This window comes from Chenopodium album, chromosome 3, assembly GCF_948465745.1.
Source record: "Chenopodium album chromosome 3, dcCheAlbu1.1, whole genome shotgun sequence".
NCBI lineage: Eukaryota > Viridiplantae > Streptophyta > Magnoliopsida > Caryophyllales > Amaranthaceae > Chenopodium > Chenopodium album.
The window spans coordinates 36,111,455-36,133,793 of NC_137836.1; the positions used below are offsets into that span (position 1 = coordinate 36,111,455).

The 22,339-nt window shown below is 35.4% G+C and overlaps 1 long non-coding RNA gene across 1 annotated transcript; it reads right to left on the minus strand.

The window, feature by feature from the left end:
• Nucleotides 1-18,560: 18,560 nt before the first annotated feature.
• On the minus strand, nucleotides 18,561-19,750 carry LOC145613237 (uncharacterized). The gene is made up of 2 exons (XR_014106898.1): nucleotides 19,348-19,750; nucleotides 18,561-18,804 (listed from the first exon to the last, which is right to left on the minus strand). It is a non-coding gene; the product is annotated as an uncharacterized LOC145613237 (long non-coding RNA).
• Nucleotides 19,751-22,339: the final 2,589 nt, after the last annotated feature.

A 22,339-nucleotide genomic window follows, 5' to 3' on the forward strand; every position in this document is an offset into this window, starting at 1 on the left:
ATAATTATAATAATCATCAAAATAATAATAATAATAATCATCATAAATCATAACAATTATAATCATAATCATATTCATGTTAATATTAAAGCATAATAAAAATAGCAAGATCCTAGGCATGATACTAACAAGATTAATAACAAACCCTAGCATGTAACTAAGCAATAAAAATCAAATCTTTAGCCCTAACATGATACTAACAATCATAAATATTAGGAAGAACATAGGAAGCATCGCAACAATCATATTTAATATTAAAATTACCCTAGACATGATACTAGGAATATCATAATAACAATATAAACATGATTTCTACATCATAATATCAATTAAAACCATTAAAGTACTTACTTTGATGCCTCGTGCCTCTTTCTAATAACAAAATACACGCGTTAGTAACTTCAAGGAAAATAATAAACAAACAATTAAATTAAATAATTGAAATGGAGATTTAAGACCAAACCCTCAGAAATTAAACCTTTCACGTCTAGGGGGAAGGCAACTTCGAATATGGCTAGGTGTTTCTAGATCTTGCGAATGCGGAATTTTGTATGAAAAAGCAAGTTTTGAAAGAGAGAGAGATGGATGAATGATTTAAGAGAGAATTAAAGAATTAAGGATTGCGAATGAAAACTGAATGTTGATGAGAATTCGTGAGAATTAGTGAATGAAAACGGAGTTTTTAATACGTTATTTATAGAGAAAATCAGCCAAAAAGATAAAATATCAAAACAGAGGACTTGGCGCACGCAAAACGACATTGGCGCACGCAAAACAGAGCTGGCGCCAGCACCAGCTAATTGGCGCCAAGCGCCAATGGCTAGCACCAGGCGCCAATGGCTGGCGCCAGGCGCCAAGCCTGTTTTTAACGCGTTTTCGTAAATCAAATAAGTTTGCCGTACTGGAGGATAAAATCATTTAATTTCCTCGAAAATGCTATTTGATTTTAATTAAAACTCTGAAAAGTCAACAAAAGTCAATTTATCAATGCTAATTGAATTTGGAATGAAAAGAGACTTCTAGAAGAATCTAGAAGACTAAAACCATTCCTAATTGCATTAGGAATGATAAATCATATTAGGCCCTCCCCTAGATCATTGGGCCGTACATAAAGCTCAAACCAGGCCCAGTTTAGTAAATTGGCCATAACTTCCTCAATATTCATCGGAATTGGGCTGATAGTATATCGTTGGAAAGCTCTTTTTAAGCCCCATCCAACTACACCACTATTGGACCCATATCATGGACCAACAAAACTGGATTGGCTGTTTTCTTAAAATAAGTTTTCAAAAACAGAGAGAAGAGAAAATAAATTAAAAACTATCCGCAACACTAAACTTTCCACACTTTCGCTTCATTCGATTATGATTCGACGTGAAAGGTACTCATCACTGGGTTTGGTTTTGGGGAGACACAAATGGGTGTCTACAGAAGCCCCCACTTTGATTGAGTTTGGAGAAACGCAAGTTTCGAAAACAAAAGTCAAAGTAGCGATAGGGACGGAGAATGATTCAGAACGTTCTACGATCCTAAATCACTCTTGTAACGCCGATACCTGCAAACTAGCGTTAGTTAAACAGATAAAAGAGTTAAGAAACGCGTATCTTGCACCGTCGAGCACACGTCTCTGAAAGTAACCGATTTGTTGTTTTGATGACCTCCTGCAAGCTAGAGAATGCCATCCCGCTTGAGAACCGCTACGCCTGTAACAGCTTCCAATATAGAAGATTGCTTTGCCTGAAACGATCCTCCTCCGCTATGATAGTATTCTACATCCAAGGGAATACCATCGAAGATTGCTTCTCTTGAAACAATCCTCAGCTGTTTGTGACAACTCTCCACAATCTAGGGAACGCCACCTTGTTGTTTCGATGTTCACTTGTCTCTGAACAAAGAGATATGTTCACGCGTCTCTGAACAAAGAGCTTTTTTATATGACTCCAATTTCTGTTGTGATAGTCTTCGAAAAGATCACTGCTTTTTAATCCTTAATGTTGCCATGCCAGTACGTCGGCGCTTTGCTGCTTGTCGACAATCCTCTTTTATTTGTGAATAGTTGCCAACACAACTCTTGTATGATGTATGACAATCCGATTTAGGGAAAGTTGTCAATGCCACGTAACAATCCATCCTTGGAAATGTTGCCACGATGAAGCGACAATCCGTATCTCGGAAAATTTGCCAAAATCCAAATTTTGGAAAAGTTGCCAATGCTTCATAACAATCTTTCATAAGAACTTTGCTACGATCGACAATCCACATCTTGGAATATAACTCTTGAAAGCCATCCACCTTGGAAATTTGCCAACGCTATGCGACAATCCTTTTAGGAAAATATTGCCACAATCGACAATCCGCGTCTTGGAACATTTGCAAAAAAGAGTCGACTGACAATTCCTTTTGGGAAAATTTGCCACTTGCTGAAATGAATGACAATCCACGTTGAGGAACCTTTGCCGAAATTTATGATGAGTAGAGACCTACGACAATCCTTTGGGAAATTTTGCCATAGGGAACTGGGTGTATGGCAATCCAATCTCGGAAAACTTGCCAACGATCTATGAATGTATGACAATCCGAACTTGGAAAAACTTGCCAAACAAAGAAGGAGCACGACAATCCACGCTTGGAAACTTTGCCAGAGATGACAATCCAATCTTGGAAAAATTGTCGTTGAAGAAGATGCACGACAATCCATTTTTGGAAATATTGTCAGTTGGGGATGACAATCAAATTTTTGGAAAACTTTGTCGTTTAACAACAGTGCGCGACAATCCATATTTGGAAATATTGTCGTTTAAGTGCTTGCTTTTGAACTGATTGTAATGAGTGTTTTAGGTGCTTAATCTAAGTGAGACGAACTTTCGTCAGGTCGATCATTTATTGCAATTGTAATCAAACCGACTACTTAATTATGTCAAATTTCTTATAGGGGCTAACTGGCGTACCAAGGAACCCGAGATTGCTGCATGAGGTCGAAATCACCTTTCTGAGAGGCTTCGAGCTCTATCGCTGCTGAAATATCTCTGGCGCCAAACATTGGAGTAGGGTCTTCCCTATTCTGTTGCACCTGTATTTATTTTGACTATAGAACTTTGCCAATTTCTTCAATTATCTTAGGGTTGACCTAAGGTTTAACGTCGCTTGACTCATTGACTTGACACAACTCAAGGCATAAACTTGACTCGCTGTGATTGACTCGAGGTTGACTCGACTCAAAGTGTTTGACACATGTGTTAGACTCAAATCAAAGTGACATGACATGACTCAATGTGAACATGACTCGTGTGTGCATTGTAATGTGATCATGCGACTCGAAAAAATGCAAAAAGGCAAAAAATTTCCGTCATTTTTGTGGAGGGTACCGACTTTCTCCCGAAAAAGAAAGACGCGAAAAAAGAATCGAAGTTTTCGAATACATGTTGAACGAGCTTAGTCAAATGTTGTTTGATACTATCTCTCAAGGTGCAAGGATTAATCCATCCTAGGCTATCTCAATGGTTGACTCAATGATGAAAGTATTTGAGTAACTTAGGCACGGAGGCTAAGTACTTCATACTTTGATGCAATGATGATTATGATTGATAAGCGATTTGACAAGGCATGCTTCGGCGTTGTGTTAAGATTCCATGACAAAGGGTTCCTAAGGGAAGTATATTTGGTCATGTATCTGTGCGGTGTGTGAAAGTGACACTAAAGCTAGGCCACAAGAGCTAAGTGTGTGGAGAAAATGTTAAAAAGAGTCAAATGATGGTGACTCTTAGGCAAGGTAAGCTAATGATGTTGGGATCAAGCCCCCAAGTCTAGCTCTAAGTGAATAGGGATGAGCATAGGATATCCCTTGATATGATCAATTATGAATGTAAATATGAATGCATTTTTATTACGGCCGCACCTCGATGTGAGGTTGCCTACGTATCCGTTAGGAATCAGGCCGAACGCAGCTCTAGCCGAACCTCGCACAAGTGTGTATACCTCAAAAAGGTCTTTTTAAGGGTTGTAACGTGGTTAGGCTAAAGGCTGAAGAAGAAGGGGATAAAGGCTCAAGACCCTAGATAAGCCCCCAAGGTGTGCAACCTCGCTTTTGAATCTTTATATTTTTATGCTTGAGTTTCTACTCTTTTTTAGCTCTCTTTCTTTTTGCTTTAGCATCTATTTTATTTTAATAAGTGTGGGAAATCCCGATCATGCGGTCTATCACTCACTCAACATTCATGTTTCTCAGGCACGGTACCGAGCACTCGATAAGAGACGCAATCTGAGACGTGTTCATATCAAAGACATTGGAACGCTTGCCCTTTTGTACACTTTATTTATTTATTTTTGCTTATTTTTTGCTACAAGGGGTGCCTCAAATCATTGGTATACCTTGTGCTCAATTCGACATGGATTTTTTATTTTATTTTATTTAATTTTTTAATGCAATGCGATGCGATGATCATATGCAAGGAAATAAATGCTCATTTTATTAATTCTAAAATCAGATAAATTTTGCCGTACAGGAGGATAAAATCATATCTTTTCCTCAAAAATGTTCTTTGATTTTAATTAAAACTCTGAAAAGTCAACAAAAGTCAATTTATCAATGCTAATTAAATTAGGAACGAAAAGAACCTTCTAGAAGAATCTAGAAGACTAAAACCATTCCTAATTGCATTAGGAATGATAAATCATATTAGGCCCCCCCTAGATCATTGGGCCGCATATAAGGCTCAAACCGAGCCCAGTTTAGTAAATTGGCCATAACTTCCTCAATATTCATCGGAATTGGGCTTATAATATATCGTTGGAAAGCTCTTGTCAAGCCCCATCCAACTACACTACTATTGGACCCATATCATGGACCAACCAAACTAGATTGACTGTTTTCTTAAAATAAGTTTTCAAAAACAAAGAGAAGAGAAAAGAAATTAAAACTATCCGCAACACTAAACTTTCCACACTTTCGCTTCATTCAATTATGATTCGACGTGAAAGGTACTCATCACCGGGTTTGGTTTTGGGGAGACACAAATGGGTGTCTACAGTTTGGATTGAAGAATTTGAGGAGATCTTGAAGAGAAGATGAGGTTTGAGTGTTTGTTAATGGAGTTTAGAGAGAGAAAGAGTGTTTGAAGGAGGATAAATAAAGAAGAAAGTGAAAAGAAAAAGGGGAAAGGAGGGTTTGATAACCCAGGTAAAAGGCGCGTCCGATCGGGCGTAGGTCCGCCCGATCGGGCGAACCTTCAACACTCCTGTTCTCAACTTGCGCGCCCGATCGGGCGCGAGAGGGAGTCAAATTTTGCTCGATTCACTAGCCCGATCGAACGAGCTTTGCACGGGATTTCTTTTTTTTTTTTGGCGCTCGATTTCTCCGATTTTGCTCCCAATCGGGCGATATTTCACTCGATTTCTCCTTCACTTGCGCGCCCGATCGGGCAGGGGTCGCCTAATCGGGCAATTTCTCGCTCGATTTTGGCTTGCTTGCGCGCCCGATCGGGCATGATAAGGCTCGATCTGAACCTTACTCTCGCGCCCGATCGGGTGAGGTCCGCTTGATCGGGCCCCTGCCAAGTTCGGGACACTCAATCTTCTCTAACCTTTTTCTCTTGAATACTCTTTACTTGTCCTAAACCTGTGCAAAAAACACTTTGAAAAGGTAAAATTGCACTCTCCTCACCTCTCAAAATAAAATAATAAAATAAAATAAAAGAAAGGAAAAAAAAAATTAGTCTAGAAAGCAAGAAATACGGGTTGCCTCCAGCAAAGCGCTGGTTTATATAGGTCCTGCATGACCCTATTTGGCTCTAAGGTGAGAGTGGAGTTAGGAGAGTTTCCTCCACCTCCCTAACAGTAGCTCCTTCATGATACACCTTCAATCGTTGACCATTTACTTTGAACTCTTCACCCTTTTCATTAACTACCTCGTCCGAACCAATACCACAAGAAAAATAGCTTTTTACAACAGAGTAGTATTTGTTGGGAAATGCTATTTATCTGTTGTTAATAGTCTTTGCCAACGGATAATTTTCTGTTGGTCATTTGTTGGAAAAAATTCCATTGGTAAAAGTATTACCAACAGATATATAAGATCTGTTGGTATTATTATTTGTTACAATAGATACCTTCTGTTGGTAATTTTTGTTGGTAATGCTTTTACCAACAATTACTCAATGTTGGAAATGTGTTTACCAACATATATAGTAATGATGGTATAGGTTTTACCAATACATATAGTTTATTGGTAATAACTTTTTCCAATGTCTTTTTTAACTGTTTCATTGAACTAAATGTGTTGGTAATACTATCAAGCTAAGCTTATTTGCTATTTTATTTCTATATTATAAAATTTCACATAACTACTATCACACACCATTATAAGAAAGAAAATTTCATTCATAAATTATGAAACTTGTTTAATTTACATGAATATAACAATTCAAAATAACGTGAGCCATAATACTCTTCATTACAAGTTATTTTCAAAAGAGAGCTTATGGTCTACAAAATACCTTTAACTTTTTGTCAAATGTACATCATATATAGCTAGGCATAAGCAAGATTCATTCCACCCAAAATCTATATTTGTGCATGGTCTTCATCACTCATCATAATCATAAAATTCCATGTCTTCATCATTTTGTGCATGATAGTCATGTTCCTCACCTCCATAGTCATTAAAGTCTTCATTATCTTTCTCATTTTCATCATTGCATTCACTACCAACATTTTCCTCATTTTCAGCATTTTCCCCATCATCTTCATCTTCTAGAAGAATAAGAATTTCTTCTTTTGACATACCCTAAAAATAAAATAAACCATTCATTAAATGAATAAGATAAATAATAAAAACAATAACAAGCTAAGTTAAGAAGACAACTACAGTACTTTACTTTGTGGCATTCTAACATTTTCTTGTAATCTGAAACTAACTAATAATTAAATGAAAGGGGAGGTAAAGAAATTGAAATTATATTAGAAAGGGTGGAATTTTAGAGATATTGTAAATTAAACGAAAATTAATGTATAAAGACAATGGAATTAATATCACAAAATTTATTACCTGAAGCTATAAAAATTTTGTCATCAAATTGGTCATTTTATCAAGCTTCCTCTCCACGTTTTGTACTTTCATCTCACCTTCAATTCTCTTGGCACGCTCTTCCTCCAAAGCGCATCTCTTTGTACGAGATCGAGGAACCTTAACCCCCAATCCAAAAGTCTTAGCAAAACCATTTTTATCTTCTCCCACATATTTTCTGAAAATGGCTATGCGTTGTTCTTCATTAGCACATGAGCTAGAACTTTGAGGGAGGCGAGCCAAATCTTCTTGAATTGCCTTCTACATATTTTAAAAGACAAAAGACAAAAGAAAATAAAAAATAATTTATAATTTGACAGCAGCTTACTCTAAGTTTCCATAATCAACCAAATATAATAAAGACAAAACCATACTTTCACAGTAGCTGATGCATTATCAAGTCGAGAACCCTGCTTTTGGTCCATGGGTTTCCAGCCATACGTCAAGAGGATCAGGCTCTTTTCCTTCTTTTTCCTGATACAGTGTAAAAAAAATGTACAATGATATAATCAAACCACAATCCATTCATTGAAATAAAATGAAATAACAGATATTGCTAAGATACCTTTTTTTCTGCTCGTATACGTGCAAAACTCTTAGAACCAGCATAATGACACATCATCGACTTGCTCCTATTTTTAATATTTCTTTTGCTTCTTTCCTAAAGTTTATTTAAACGAACTTGATTTCAGGATAAGCAGAAAAAAAAGTAACTGTAAATGTTGTATTTTCTACTTATGTAGTACAAGATTTAGATTTAAGGTTTTACCTGGCCTTTAGGAGATTCCCAAAACTCCACCAGATTCTTCCACATGTTTTCAGGTATATATGGTATTTGTAATTCCCTTTGAGCTATTGCTTCTTCATGGGTTCTTCTATCAAAATATCTTATCTTCAACTCACATTTTTGGAGTCTCCATGCAGCATTCATAGTCTTCATTGCCCAATCATAAGGCTCTCGTCCTATGGGAAACTCAAATGATTGTTGTACAAAAAAATACATAGTAAATATAAAAAGTGTCAGTGCAGATTAGATAGTAATTATTATTTACTAATTACCTTTGCTTCCTCCCACACACAATCTTTTGTTTTTTTTTTTTTTTTTTGACTTAGCAACCTCCAATCCCAACAATCTAATGGCAATCTTCTAGGATCTCGTGCTAGACAACCAATTAAAGAGGACAATTTCCTCTCTGTGTCACCAACAGGTTGTCCATATCTATTGACCTCAACAAACATACGATGCTTCAAAACCTTAGTTTTATTAGCACCACGACCTTTCTCATTCCTTGGACGAGTTGCTTGAATTCTCCTCCTAATTATGGTATTATAACCACATTGCGAGGGTATCCCATCATGATTAGTATAATCTGCTTCATATTCTTGCCTTATTTGCTCATTGAAGTTTGTTGAAAAATTAGATTCTAAGTTGCCAATTGTATTAAGATGTCTTCAACTATGTCCTATTTTAAACAACAAACATATGTATAATGGTTTGTGAGAAGAAAATTTCATGACAAAGATGATGATCATTAAAAGAAAACATTGGAAAAAATGTATATATATAACTATGTAAGAAAAAATAAAAATATATTATCCATACCTTGATGCATGCTACTTGAAGGAATATTTTGATCTCGGCTACCATTTTGATTAGAAATATTATCTTTTTGTGGATTACCAGGATCACAACATTGTGAAATTTGGAGTTCCTTACGTTGAGCTATATAGATACAAAAAAAACAAAAAATAAATAAATAAATTAACATTCAAAAAATAAGTGGTTGAATAATAATCCAATACGCATGCACATTCTATTATAAATTGTTACTTACCCATGCTGTTCAGCAGCATGGACCACCTCTTGATTGCCATTTTCTCTGAAATTGTGTTACTATCATACTTTAGTATACTTCATTAAAATAGCTAAGTCATCAAGGTAATGTTGTAACTCTTATTAGAGAACATTATATATTGTTGTAATATAATATATTATGGTTCATGAATAAAATAAAAGCAATACATAATTGTTAAAATGTGAAGGCCTTCCTTATTTTAGTCACCTTTATTTCCTTATTCAACTCACCCTTATCAAAAATATAATTATAGCTATGTCTGTTGTAATGATAAGATTTACTGTTATTCCTTTAAGTTGGCATATATATCAAATATAGCTAATGCCAATACAATTAAAATCATATATAAATCATTGTAATACTCAAAAAGAAAATGTAATCGAATTAATAAAACAAAAAAGAAATCCTTCCTATATTTATATATTTTTTACATTTTACATTATATACATATATATTTATTAATATATTTATTTCAATTGCACAATTTAGCACTATATACTAACAGTGGTATCAAGAGCTAGTACGATCAAGAAGGCTCTAGCATAATTTCCGCATAGTTAGAAATATTTCATAAAATATCATATAATCTACAAAAAAAATGGCATTTACAAGCACAATAAACCAACAACAAGTTCCATTATTCGATGGTAGCAATTACGAATATTGGAGCATTCGGATGAAGACCGTCTTACGTGCTTTTGGTGTATGGGAAGTTGTTGAATCTGGCATACCAACAACTAAACCAAATGAAGAAGAATCTACTGTAGGAGGAGTTGATTGGCAAAAAAAGGATGCGGAAGCATTAGCCAAAATTCACCTCGCTACTACAGACTCGATTTTTCCTCGAATAATGAATGCTACCTCAGCAAAACAAGCATGTGATACCTTGCAAAGAGAATTTCAAGGGACTGAGAGGATGAGAATTGTCAAATTACAATCTCTTCAACTTGAGTTTGATAATTTGAAGATGAAAAAAGATGAAAGAATAAAAGATTACTCTGCAAGAGTAATAGAAATCGTAAATCAGTTAAAAGCCATGGGTGAAGATATAAATGATCGACGAGTTGTGCAAAAGATGTTATTAACTTTATCAAAAAAGTTTAATCTCGATGCACAAATAATTGAAGAGTCAAAAGATATCACAACATTATCTCTTGCGGATTTTCTTGGTTCTCTACAAATACATGAACAAAGAATGAATATTAGAGATGATGAAACAACTTCAGAAGGCCCGGAGGGAGCTTTCCAATCAAGGCATAATCCCTCATCATCAAAACCTCATAATAATCTAAGAGGGGATTTCAAGCATCAGAATCTAAACAACAATAGAGAGAGAAATCAACAAGGTAAATTTCCTCCTTGCAATATTTGCAAGAAAACAAATCATGAAGAAAAGAATTGTTGGCACAAGGGAAAACCACAATGTAATTATTGCAAGAAATTTGGTCATACTGAAAATGTTTGCAGGTTTAAGAAGCAACAAGCAAGCGTTTCAGAAACAGTTGATGAAGAAATCTATCTATTCTATGCTAATCAAAGTAATACTATTAAAAAAGACGATTGGCTTATAGATAGTGGATGCGCAAATCATATGACAAAGCAATTTGATATTTTCACCAACATTGACAAATCTGTTAAAATCCCTATCAGAATGGGTAATGGATCAATGGTGAAGTCTGAAGGTAAAGGCACGGTCGTTGTCCAGACAAAACAAGGGACAAGGTTCATTAAAGATATTCTTTATGTCCCCGTCTTAAATCAAAATTTGCTAAGTGTTCCTCAAATGGTTCAAAATGGATATTCAATCCATTTCAAGGATGAGTCATGCGCAATATTGGATCCACAAAAAAATAAAATTGCTAATGTTAAAATGCAACATAAATGTTTTCCTTTAAATTGGCAATATGAAGGAAAAGAGAAGGCAATGCAGGCTCAAGGAGACGAAGCTACATGGCTATGGCACAAACGCTTTGGTCATAGTAACTTTAAAAATTTAAAACTTCTTTCACAAAAAAATATGGTGAAAGGTATACCAATTATGTCAGATATAATTGGTGTTTGCAGTGGTTGTCAACTGGGAAAAATGACAAGACAACCATTTCCAAAGGGACTTGCACGAAGAGCGACAAAGAAATTACAACTCGTACATACAGATGTATGTGGTCCAATGAAAACTCCTTCGCTTGATGATAGCAGGTATTTCATATTATTTATTGATGATTATTCTCGAATGACATGGGTATATTTCATGAAAGATCGTTCACAGGTTTTTCAAATATTTAATAAATTCAAGAATTATGTTGAGAAAGAAAGTTCTGCAGTAATAATGAATCTTAGAAGCGACAATGGAACAGAGTATACCTCATCGGAATTCAACAAATTTTTTGATGATGAAGGTATACATCATCAACTCATTGTTCCATACACACCACAACAGAATGGTGTGACTGAAAGAAAGAACAGAACAGTCATGGAGATGGCAAGATCAATGCTCAAGGATAAGGCAATGCCTAACAAGTTTTGGGCAGAAGCAGTCTACACATCCGTGTATCTACAAAACCGACTTTCAATAAAAGCAATCGAAGGTCAAACACCAATTGAAGCATGGTTTGGATATAAACCATCTGTAAGTCATTTAAGGGTATTTGGATGCATATGTTATGTTCATATACCTGATCAAAAGCGTCACAAACTTGATGATAAAGCTGTAAAAGGAATTTTCCTTGGCTATAGCTCTCAGTCTAAAGGATATAGAGTATATAACCCATATACTCATAAAATACAAGTTAGCAGGGATGTAATCTTTGACGAAGGTGCATCATGGAATTGGGAGGAAAATGACATTGATAAAAGATATGTGACGATACCATTAGTAGAACAACAACAACAACAACAACAACAAAAACAATCCACACCAAAAATATCAATTCCAAATAATCAGACGGGTCAACACTTGCAGGAGGAGATCGGCAATAATGAGCCTAATTCTCATGGTTTTGGGTATGGTAGCTCTACAGAATCACCTCCAAGAAGGACTCGCAGAATCTCTGAAATATATGAGACTACTAAAAGAATCCCAGATCTTGATCTAGAACAATGTGAATTATGTTGTCTTACTACTCACGAGCCAGTAAATTATGAGCAAGCTTCTCAATATGAAGAATGGAGAGCTGCTATGAAAGAAGAAATTCACATGATTGAGAAAAATCAAACATGGGAATTGCAAGATAAACCACCTAACAAAGATGTCATTGGTGTAAAGTGGATATTCAAAACAAAACTCAATCCAAATGGCTCAATTCAGAAGCATAAAGCCAGGTTGGTAGTAAAAGGGTATTCACAACAATTCGGCATCGATTATAATGAGACATTTACTCCAGTGTCAAGACAAGATACAGTTAGAGTAATTCTTGCTCTAACCGCGCAGAGAAAATGGAAAATTTATCAACTTGATGTCAAGTCAGCTTTTTAAAATGGATTTCTCGAGGAAGAAATTTATATTGAACAACCTCCAGGTTTTGTAGTGAAAGGTAAAGAAGATAAAGCACTGAGGCTAAAGAAAGCTTTATATGGGCTCAAGCAAGCTCCACGAGCATGGTATAGCCGAATTGATGGTTACTTTATTCAACAAGGATTCAAGAGGAGTCCAAATGAAGCAACATTATACATAAAATATGATGGGATCAATGTCATAATCTTATCACTTTATGTGGATGATCTAATCATTACTGGAAATAATCCAACAATGATAGAAGCATTTAAGCAAGACATGATGAAGCAATTCGAAATGACAGATCTCGGTCTAATGAATTATTTTCTTGGCATGGAGATTGAGCAAACAGAAGGTGGGATTTTCATAAGTCAAAAGAAATATGCTGAAAATATCTTAAGAAAGTTTAAGATGGAAAATTGCAAACCGGTGTCCACCCCTTTAGCTCAGAATGAGAAATTAAGCAAGGAAGATGATTCCGAAGATGCTGATATTAAACAATATAGAAGCATAATTGGAAGTCTATTATATTTAACAGCTACAAGACCAGATATGATGTATGCAGTAAGCATGCTAGCTAGGTTTATGCAAAAACCAAGCCAGAAACACTTACATGCAATCAAGAGAGTTCTTCGTTATTTAAAAGGAACCTCATATTATGGAATATGGTACAAGCCCATAAAAAATTCTGAACTAGTTGGATATTCAGATAGTGATTGGGCTGGATCTGTAGATGATATGAAAAGCACATTAGGATATGTATTTTCACTTGGAAATGGAGTATTTTCTTGGCTAAGCCAGAAGCAAGATATTGTGGCTCAATCAACTGCAGAAGCTGAGTATATTGCAGTATGTGCAGCAGCAAATCAAGCAATTTGGCTAAGAAGAATATTAGCTGAAATGGGTGAAGTTCAAAAACAGGCTACAAAAATATTTTGCGATAGTAAATCTGCTATTGCTATTGCTAAGAATCCAGTGCTGCATCGAAAGACTAAACATATAAAAATAAAATATCACTTTGTCCGTGAAGTTGAAAGTGCAGGGAAGATCAGCTTAATTCATTGTGCCTCAGAAGAACAAATTGCTGATATATTCACAAAAGCTCTTTCAAAAACAACTTTCGAGCACTTGAGAGAAAAACTTGGTGTTCAAAGGAAGTTCTTCAAGGAGGAGTGTTAAAATGTGAAGGCCTTCCTTATTTTACTCACCTTTATTTCCTTATTCAGCTCACCCTTATCAAAAATATAATTATAGCTATGTATGTTGTAATGATAAGATTTACTGTTATTCCTTTAAGTTGGCATATATATCAAATATAGCTAATGCCAATACAATTAAAATCCTATATAAATCATTGTAATACTCAAAAAGAAAATGTAACCGAATTAATAAAACAAAAAAGAAATCCTTCCTATATTAATATATTTTTTACATTATACATTATATACATATATATTTATTAATATATTTATTTCAATTGCACAATTTAGCACTATATACTAACAATAATTAATTACCACCACATGAATTTTCTGTTGAAGTTCCTGCTTTTGAATGCATAGTGGCCACCCCAGTGTGACCACTTGTTGAGAAAAGAGATCGTCGAGCATTTGGATGCGATATTGTGTTGGGAGTGGCAGAACTATTACCCCTTGGACTACGCCTTAATAATTTACCATTTGAATTTTTTGTACTCATTTGCTGTGAACATAAAAACAGAGAACTTATAACTAAATAATTAAACTCAAGAAAAGATAGTAAAATACAATAGAGTATAAGAAACATACCACCAATTGATCCCGAGTTATCACTTTTCTCTTCAAAGAGGCCATGGTAGTTTGTTGAATGATCACCAAATATCCTATAAACTATGTGCAATAGTATAGATATAAAGAGCTAAAATTTGACTAATATAAAAATAAGGAAGACATACACATACACCACGCAACAAAAAAAAAAAAAAAAAAAAAAAAAGAAAAAGGCTCTAAAACATGTTAGATTTTTTTTTTCTTTTTTTCTTTTTGTTTGTTTTACGGTTTTTTTTAGGGATTTTTTTTTTTTTTTTTTTTTTTGTGTGTGTGTGTAAAAAAGCTCTAAAACACATTAGATGTAAAAAAAAAAATTATTATAAGTTGTTAATAATCATATAAAGTATCATCCTCTTCATCACTTTCACTACTACTATGATCCTCCTCTATTCCATCATGAAGATTATCTTGAATCAGCTTGCTTAACATTTCATCAACTGTGACACCAGCAACATTTTGTCATAATCTATTAAATGTGTCAACATCTATGTCATTAGATGAATCATGAGGTGCATTCATATGATCCACTTCAAGTATCACATCTTCCTCCATTTCATATAGATCTCTAGGTTTTGTTATGATAACAACATGCTAATTTTTTTTCCTTCGATGACTCTGGCACATAAAATACTTGCATTGCTTGGGATGCAAGAACAAAAGGCTCATCTGTTTTCCAAATTTTTTTCAAGTTGATTAGAGTAAATCCATCGTCTTGTTTGACCCCACTAATTGGATCTACCCAATCACAACGAAACAACATCACAGTCCTTCCATGAGGATAAGTCAGTTCCAAAATTTCAGTCAAGACTCCAAAGTATGCTACATTTCCAGCATTTGTGTATGCATTAACAACCACCCCAGAATTTTGAGTTACGCATCCTTTATCAACTTTCTTCACACGCCATCGATAACCATTACAAGTGACCTTTGTCATTGTATTCACCCACATGCTAGGAAAACAACTAAGATATTTTAGATCATCAGCTACACAAGTGTCACTAGGCACATGCATTGAAACCTGAAAATTTATGAAATTAATTAAGTTAAAAAGTGAATTAACAAATAATAAAATAAATAATAAGTTGGTTACCAAACTTACATTGTCAGCAAACCACTTTGAAAAATCTCTTTTACACATATCATCAATAATCTCATAGTTATTGTTGTATTGCTCACATAGAGCTTTATAATACTCCCTAAAATACAACATTAATAATCAGACGATAGTAATTTAATATTTTGCAAATAAAATACAAGTTCATAATTTAAAATATACATATCTTGCATAAACCTGAACCTCCTCACAGTTAGCTAAAATGTAGTTATGGGCTTGTTCAATTACATAATAATCAGGCTTGTAGTTTCTCTTTTTTGACATTGCACGAAATTTTAAGGAAAAAATTGACAATCCTTTATGTACGTCATTGCCATTCCCTTCATCGTTCCTTGATGGTCTATTCTCTTTTGTTTCAACTTCTTGCATATATCGAGCACAAAAACCAAGACATTCTAAAATCATATGTGTTTTAGATAACCAGAAATATGTGAGAAATAAAGGTTGCCCAGAAGCTCTAAAACTCCATTTTCGATAACCAGTTTTCACCTACAATCCCCGATTCTCTTCACCAACACTCATCAAGATTCTCTTGATTACTCTCTCTCTCTCTCTCTCTTTTCTAAACTAGCTTTTCTCAAATATAAAAATTCCGCATTCATTAGATCTAGAAACACCTAGCCATATTCTAAGTTGCCTTCGCCCTAGACGTGAAAGGTTTAATTTCTGAGGGTTTGGTCCCTAATCTCTATTTCAATTATTTGATTTAATTGTTTTGATTATTATTTTCCTTGAAGTTACTAATGTGTTTATTTTTTTATTAGAAAGAGGTACGAGGCATCAAAGTAAGTACTTTAATGGTTTAATTGATGTTATGATATAGAGTTCATGCTTAGGTTGTTATTTTGATTCCTAGTATCATGTCTAGGGCAATTTTAATATCAAGTATGATTAAAAGTATGATGCCTTTTATGTTCTTCCTAATATTTATTGATTTGGGTATTTTATACCCTGCCAAGTGGCCTAATCAGAGCATGACACATGTCACTGGAAGGGGCACTTAGTTGGACCATTCAGATGGTGACACGTATCGAGCAGATATTGCCCCCTGGGATTGGCGGCTTTCAAAGCCCAAATCCCAAGGGACCCTTAAAAAACGGCGTGCCCTAATCCCTAGGTCACCAGATCCTAGGGAGGGCACACTTTCCAAAAGGACCCTATAAATAGGGACATTCTTACATTTATGACAAGACAGAGAATACACACGCAATACGAGACAACACGTCACTTACCACAGAGCTGTCGTTTTCAAGGAACACACAGCACTTTACCTGAGCTTGGAATCCGAGCAGATAAACTTTACTTCCGCACGTTTTATTACCGAACGCTTACTAACTTAATCTTCGGAGGCGGACCACCGACCATCCGGTGGTCCGTTTTCTTTGCAGGTGCAGGCGTCCTTTGTTGAATCCAGTCTCAGTGTTGTAACTCTCCCAAGGGACAAAAACCCCCGAAACATTTATGATTGTTAGTATCATGTTAGGGTTAAAGCTTTGATTTTTTATTGCTTAGTGACATGCTAGGATTTTGTATTAATCTTGTTAGTATCATGCCTAGGATCTTGCTATTATTATGCTTTAACATGATTTATGATTATTAATTATGATTATAATTATTTTAATTATGATTTATGATTATGATTATTATTTAATATTATTATTTATTATGTTGCTTGATTATTGTTATTGCTTGATCACGCCTTTTATGCATGTTTAAAGGAAATATGTACTTGTAATCACGCTTAATAAGATAATTAGTAATCTTGTTTAGGGTTAATATGATTATAATTCAAGTGATCGCCAATAATAGTTTATTTGTGCATTAATATTCAACCAACATAGATAAACAGGTTTAGGGGTAAACCTATTGATTGTATGTTAGTCAGAAAGCGCACATGAATACGATCAGAATAAAGTAGAGGTCTATTATTAGGGCAGGTTCAATCTCTTTTAGGTTGGATTTGTACCTTCATCCCCAAACTTCCAGTCATGGTTCCAGACCTATTGGAGTTAACGATCTCCTGGATCGTTAAGGGGTGTAACCTTCACCCTATGAACGGTTTACAAGTTCCTAAAAAACTTGTTGGCGACTCTTTTGCTCTATCTTCTTTCCCTTTGGACGCCACCGTACTTTAGTGTATGGTCACAGTGGGGTTCAAGCTAGGGGATTAACGCTTGAAATTATTCCCTACAATTTTTGGCGACTCCACTTGGGAGGATTTCTATTTTAATTCCTGAATTTGTTTCGACAATGATTTAGAATGAGTAGATGAGACTCGAAACGTTCTAAGTATTTCATGTGCGTAATTTTGATTAACATTATTGTCATATGCATAAAAAAGATCTCATTGGAAAGACCATCCGTAATGAGTTAAAAACATAGGATTTTACACGTAGGAAATTTGAGGAATATCTTTCACAACTAGGACCAAAATAACACTGCGCGAAACTGGAAAATTTTATCGAGCACTGAAAGCTGCTGAGGCATGTAGGAATTAGCGTCAGCAACCAGAGCATTGGCGCCAGAATTTTAACTGTAGCGCCAGATGCCAGCATTGGCGCCAGGCGCTACAGCTAAAACTTGGCGCCAAGCTCTGTTTGCTGGCGCCAAATTCTTCCAATACCGAGCCAGAAATATGCTTTCTGATTTCGACAAGTTTTTCATATTTTTTGCTCGATCCTACTTCCTGATTGAGTTTTTCTCACTTTTCTGAAACCCATATGTGTTCTACATATGGACATAACCACTACCACAAAAAGGGGAATACAGAATGCCTAAAACAAGCAATATAGAACGCCTCAGAGGCATTCTTCTGGTGGGGTGCTTTATAAAGTCTACAGAAAGCCTCTTTGAGGCGTTCTATATCTAACACAATACAGATCGCCTATCTAAGATAGGCGCTTCATAAGCTAGGTACAAATTAAATAAAAAACAAGGAAAAGAGAGCGGTCATCTTAGGATAGGCACTCTATAGCTATATAAAAAGAGAACGCCTACCACAGATAGACACTCTCTTTTCCTCATTTTATTTAAAAAAAATTAAATTATTATTATTATTATTATTATTATTATTATTATTATTATTATTATTATTATTATTATTAATATTAATAATATTATTATTAATATTATTAATATTATTAATATTAATAATAATAATAATAATAATAATAATAATAATAATAATAATAATAATAATAATAATAATAATAATAATAATAATTCATACGTGTGAAATAAAATAAACATGATAACATTTTATTTACCAAATTCATTAAAAATACAGTATTCAATTACAGGAAAAAAAAAGTCCTCTAAAAAATAAAGTTACATTACAAACAAGTGAAACAACAATTAATTGAGACCTATAAAGAATTTTAAGATGAAAATAGAGAGATAGAAAGTAGGTGCCGATCTGATGAAAACTACCAACACGGTTCCAGTCCTCGCAACACGCAACCACCTTAATCATCCACCTTAACAGCCGCCAGCAGTCGCACCAAACCACCATAAACGCCGCATAAAAAACCGAGCAATTGCATCATCAAACACCCACCAAAAAAATACATAGAGTGGAAATGCATAATATTAAAATTCATCCAATCATACATCATAAACCTTTGGAAAAAAATTGATAACGTAACTCATAATAAGCTTTAATTTGTCAATAAATTGACAATTTCGTTATCATAGACAAATGATGGATCTAAACGAAACTATTAGCTCAAAAACTGATAAAGATTTTTTTTAAAAGCAAATTGTTCAAATCTAAATAAAGTTATTGTCATTTTACCAATTCAAATACAGAGTGACAATTAATCCCAAATGGACACAATAAAAAATAATCAACATAATAATTAATCCTAAATCAACACACAATAACCAAAACATTAATCACTCTGTATGTAAAAATCCAAAAAATTTGCAACAAATTCAACGTACATAGTAATTATTAACGAAAAACTTACGAAATTGAATCAAACCACAATTAATTAAAGCGTGAAATTGATACGTCTTACCCCATTACGTTCTTTAATGGAGAACCCCAGCCTTAACCGGCGACATCATGGAAACCCCGACCTCGGAAACCAACCTTGGGAACCCCGGCCTCGGAAACACGTAATGAGGTAAGACGAGGCCACCTCCTAACCACAAGGCCACCGACATAACCACCACAAAACCCAGGCCACCTAGGTTCTTCTCGAGGTTGGCGCTCACCACTTGAAACACCCACGGAAAATTAACCAACGGGTGGTTTGGGTCATGGTTGGTGGTTGGTGGTTGGTTGGCCTTAGAATTTATAAAATGAAAGGAGAGAAAAAATGAGGACCTTAGAAGTTGAAGAAGATAAAAATGAGGCATATGCGGCTATGAATAAGGGTAAAGGAGAAAGAGGATCCCGTACTATGTATAGGGTTAATATAGAGCGCCTAACAAAGATAGGCGTTATGTAGGTAAAGTGAAATTTTTATAAAAAAAATATATAAAAATCAAACACAAGGGTTAACTATGGGAGGCGCTCTATAAGTTTTGACATACAAAACGCCCATCTTACATGGGCGCTTTATATAATTCTAGAGATCGCCTATCCAACTTAACAGTTATGTATTGTGTGTTGCTTATTCCTCATTTTGTGGTAGTGAACCCTCTGTGAATCATGCTCCATCTACCTGATTGAACGCTCTGAGCAACAAAGGGTACATCCGAGATTGTTGAATTTACCAAACCATGGAAGCGAGTTTTTTCTAAAACTCGCGGTGTCCCATCCACTCGAGCCAACCCTTCACGGTTAGGCTTCCGCGCGGTGCATTCGGACAATTAACCATGGACCCTCTATTGACTAAACCATATCCCGAACTTTAGAGAACTAGAGCCATGGTTAGGGTGCAAACTCATTGCATCATATTGTGCCTACTTGACTAATTGTGCATTATTTGTTGTGCATATATATGTTTTCTTAACCGTTTGTTTGACTTGTGTTGAGATTAAATAAATTAATGACTTAAAGAACTTTGCCTAATTAATTAATTGATTAATTAATTTGAGTAAATAAAGTCTAATATTTTAGTCAGAATTGACCTAGTACGACTTTAGGCATACCCCTATTGATTAATAACACCGAAAACAGTCTCGGATTGACGCTCCAGCATTGGCGTCAAAGTCTGGACTGTAGCGCCACTCTGTGGAGTGTGGCGCCTGGCGACAGCTTTATCGTCTGGCACTACACTACACAGTGCGACGCCAGTCCTGTCGTTTTGCCGACAGTTCGGATTATTGGTCGAGTCATCACCTAGTGTCTAATTAACCAATTTGCTAGTTAATTCGGTTAAACTTCGCTGTCAATAACACCTTGTCGAGTCATTAATTGAGTCTAGTCACATAGTCTAGCCACATGGTCATGACACGAGTCTTAACATATCACCTACACTCACTAGTCTTATCACACACTTCGAGTATGTATCACCATGACCATGTCTTAGGTTCATGCATGAGTCGGTCTTTTCCGTCATTTGAGTTGGGGGTACATTCTATTCCTAATTCTTCATATCCCTCCATCTAAATCTTCTTTCACATTCTATTCCAATCTTTCTTCACTTCCTCCATCCATTGCATGTTGAATAAAGTTTGAGTCAAATAATTAACAACGAAAACCCCCAAATTCCTTTTCCACAGTACTTGGTCGAGGAGAGAAGGGCGATTAATCAAGGACAACCTCTTTATTCAAGTTTCCCTTTTTGATAAACCAATTCGTCAAAAGAGGAAGGCTAAAAAGATAATGGCAAGTCAAGAAGAGGTCAATGAACTTAGGAATCAATTGAATGATGTGACTGAGGTGTTAAAGGCTTTAACTCTCAAAATTGATGACCCTGTGAAGCAACAACAAATGAACCTCATGCAAGAAATCTTGAGCAAGCTATCTAGTGACTATAAATTTCAGGGCATGAGTTCACAAGGGGTCTCGCTGGACAAGGAACTTCTTCCACATAAGTTCAATGCCACTGACATCCCTAAATTCAAGGCAACAGATTACCCTTACTTTCATCTAAGAGCTTTTGAAACTATAATGAGCATTAAGGGTATCATAAGAAGGTTTTCCCCTCTTTGTTCCCACTATCTCTCGAAACCGTTTGTTAGCAATGGTTCTTTTCCCTCGAGAAGAAAAAACCTCTTCTTGGGAGTCGATAACAAACGCTTTCATAGATAGATATAAGTGCAACATCCAAGACGAAACAGACCACAGACAACTTGAGATGTTAAAACAAAAAGAAAACGAAGGGTTCACTTCTTTCTTCAACAAATGGAGGGAAACTTCTGCTAATATGGTCAAGACTCCCACTGAAAAGGAGTCTGTGAGGATGTTTATCAAGAATCTCCAAGGGAAGTATTCAAAGCACTTAAAGTACCAACACAACTTGAATACTTTCAAGGCTGTGTATAATATAGGCATTGACATTGAAGATGACCTTCTGAAAGATAATAGTGCGAGAGGAAAGAAGAACGACCATCCTTCTTCTTCCTCTCCTATTAATGAGGTGCATGCTACGAACATCTCTAAATCGCGAATCCAAAGGTCAAAAAGAGTGTTCACTCCACTTGGTATGAGTTATGAAACGGCTTTCGAGAAGCTACATCACAAAGGACTAGTCATGCCCATAGGGCCTATCAAAGATCCAGTTCCAGAAGCCAGGCCACCTAAGTGGGACCCTAATAAGCACTGCAAATATCACCAAGGAAAGGGTCACGACACTGAGCGGTGTTGGAAACTCAAAGAAGCTATTCAAGATCTGATCGATAACAATGAAACTTCCGAGATTCTATCCATCGAAGATGACCAAGCATCCTTCGATCCATCACTTCTTATCATACCTGTAGGAGACCCATGATCGAGACAACTTATATGACCTCTCTCGATGAAGTGGCCATGATTGGGGAGGATGAAAGTCTTTTCTTAGATAATACCAAGGAAGACTCGTCAAGTCTAAAAGAGGACGTTCGAAAACTGCAAGATGT